The 3305-nt window shown below is 36.2% G+C and overlaps 1 pseudogene; it reads right to left on the reverse strand.

The window, feature by feature from the left end:
- Window positions 1–604: 604 nt before the first annotated feature.
- LOC136221844 (pentatricopeptide repeat-containing protein At3g12770-like) lies at window positions 605–2813 on the reverse strand (annotated as a pseudogene).
- Window positions 2814–3305: the final 492 nt, after the last annotated feature.

The following is a 3305-nucleotide window of genomic DNA, read 5'->3' on the forward strand; positions in this document are numbered from 1 at the left end:
GTTGATGAGCCACATTTGGAGAAGAAAAAGAAGTAATGGTGCGTGTGATGATGGCAGGGGTGATGGTGCCGTTAGAAGTCATAACTGTCGGTTTTGACCTTGAAGAAGGAGAAAGAGTCGCATGGTTGTTAGATCTCTTGAGGCTCTCAAACTCAAATGATTGATTTTCAAATAATTTGTATGTTAAAATTGATATAAGTAATAAATAATAATTCAATTGTGACATATATTATATTGTTTTACGAAGAAAACGATGTCAAAAGTTGAATAGTTATGACGAAAAATATACAAAAGCATAAAGGATATTCAATCAATCAAACAAATATATACAACATAAATAAATAGATATTGAACGCAATGACTGGCAAAATGGTTCATTTTAGGGATCTGCTCTTACTTTCATCTTCAGAATTTCTTCTCTATGTTTTTGGATATTTTTTCATAGAGTTCTAGCTTTTTATTCCATTTTCAACATGTAAATAAATTCCACCAAAATTAAAATTAAAATTAAAATGCACAAAATAGTAATAGAAAAGAAGCACAAATAAATCAATTTTGTCAAAACCCCTGCCATAATCCTAAATGAATCCAATCCATTCAACTCATTAACAAGTTTTTCAATTATTATTATTATTCAAAATATATCTATAAATGAACAAAATAGTTTATTGATAAACATTTTCAATATATGAAGTATGTCGATATTCAAATAATTTTAAATTTATAATACAAAATGATCTCAATTGATGATCGAACAATTATAAATCCAAATCATGCAGAACCGATTCCTTATGAGGCATAAATCCAGTTTCCTTTAGCCTTCTCTCTAAATTCTGCATCTCCGAAAAGACTATGTCCCATGTCCTTATTCAGTCCTTTCTCCCTCATTACCACCCGTAACTTTGCGACATGATCCCATAAGCAAGCTGAAGCATAGAGATTTGACAGCTGAACATAATGCCCCGTGTTATATGGATCTAATGTGAAAAGCTTCTTAGCAGCATACTCTCCTAGTGTGACATTTCGATGGATTTCACATGCGGTCAGAAGAGCTCCCCATACGCTTACTTGTGGTTCAATTGGCATGCTCTTTATAAAATTATAAGCTCTATCTATATATCCTTTACGCGCAAGAAGATCAACAACACATGCATAGTGTTGATGGCGTGGTTTGATCCCATAGTCTCTCATCTGGTGGAAAAGTGTCCATCCTTGTTCTACAAGACCTGAATTTTTGCAGGCTGTTAGGAGCCCAATGAAAGTAACATCATTTGGGGATATCCCAGCTTGTTTCATTTCATCAAAAAGACCAATGGATTCTTGGCCACAACCATGTAACCCATATCCCATAATCATTGAGCTCCAAAGAACAACATCTTTGTTTTGTGCTCTATCAAATATAATACGAGCCGAATCAAGAGAACCACATTTTGAGAACATGTCAACAAGAGCAGCTGTTACAAAAGCATCATTTCGAAACTCAGACCTACTTATGTAATCACTCATCCATCTTGCTAATTCAAGAGACCCCATTTGGCCACAAGCCAAGATACTGGATGTCACAGTAATAGAATCCGGTCTGGGTCTGAAGTTGTTATGTATCATTTCACGAAAAAGATGCAGAGCTTCTTCAGCGTAACCATTCTTCGCATAACCAGAAATCATTGCATTCCACAAGATCAAGTTTGGCATCTCCACCTGATCAAAAAACCATCTAGCCAAATTAACTTGCCCACATTTTGCATACATGGTTGTAAGTGAAATGATTAAATCAATCTCAAATTGGAGACCCATTTTAAGAACACAGGCATGAATAGATTTGCCATGTTCCAAGTCCTCTATATCAGTATATGCCCTAAGAACACTCACAAGAGCAACCCAATCAAGTTTGACGTTCATTCTCCTCATTTGGGTGAAAATTCTCAAAGCTTCAAAAGGATTCCCATTCTGTGCATACCCAGAAATGATGCAAGTCCAAGAAACAATTGTTCTACTACTTAACCTGTCAAATACAGCACGTGCCAGTGAAATGTGTCCACATTTGGCATAAAATGCAACCAGAGCATTCTGCACAAACACATCACCTTCAAACCCAAGTAGAAACGCCTGAGCATGCACCTGCCGGCCAGTATGAAGCGCCATCAAAGCACTACAAGCTTTGAGGATAGGAGGAAAAGTGAAACCATCAGGAATCACCCCTGTCATTTTCATACGCCCATACGTTTCAATTGCATCACCAAACAATGCGTGCCTGGAATAACATTTAATAATCGCATTCCATAGAAACACATCTGGGTCAGGAAAACAATCAAACACCTTACGTGCATAGCAAATTTCTCCAGTATTTGCACAGGAGCTTATGAGTTTAGAAATAAGAAACCCACTACAGTGCAATTGAGATAATACCAATTGGGCATGGATCTGATTTAAGTGCGTTTTGTGCACTGAATTATCAATCAGAGAAGCGTAGAATGTGCAAGGGTCGGAGTTAGTGTTAGAGTAGGTACGAGAACACACAGGCAAAGAATAAAAAGTGTTGATAAACTTGAATCTGCCACCGGAAATTTCTTTTCTTACAAGGTAAAGAAGATTCAAACCCATGAACTCAACTTTTGTATATCAGCACTAAAAACTAATTTCATTTCCCTCCCAAACTGAATCTTCATAACATAATTGTCAAACTACATGCTTGTATTTGGATCTTAAAAAATAGACGAATTCATCTAAGCACCCATTTTTATTTCTAAGAGTCCATACACCAACCCAAAATACAAAAATTACATAATGTTAGTCCACAAAATAATTTATTTTTATTTTTATATAAATAAAACATTTATTTAATTTTAGAATAAAGTTTTAATAAAATGAAAAAAATCATATAAAAGAAAAAGAAATAAAAGAAAAAATAAAAAAATAGCCAGGTCTCTCGCACGACATATGGAATAGCCATATGACGTGCAACCGAGTCCTTCGTCCAAAAAGTGTTTAACCTCCATGACGTGTAAGTCGATGTTTCAGCGCAAGGCATGCACGAAGGTAATCTGCACACCGTGTGGTCTAAATCCGCGCGTTGTGTGGCTTATATTTTTTAGCAAACGTTGTTTCAGTTCGACTCATCCGACTTCTCCAACGCACACCGAATGGTACCAAAGGCTAACCCATGAACTCTAACCTCCTACTCGCACCTATGCCTAGTCCTGACAACAGGTAAGGTATCAGCGGATAATGTCAATCCTAAACTCTTACCCTTTTATTTTTTAATTACCTGTCCCATTTAATTTACGGGTACCCGCAGATACCCTTAC

Source organism: Euphorbia lathyris, chromosome 3 (assembly GCF_963576675.1).
Source record: "Euphorbia lathyris chromosome 3, ddEupLath1.1, whole genome shotgun sequence".
NCBI lineage: Eukaryota > Viridiplantae > Streptophyta > Magnoliopsida > Malpighiales > Euphorbiaceae > Euphorbia > Euphorbia lathyris.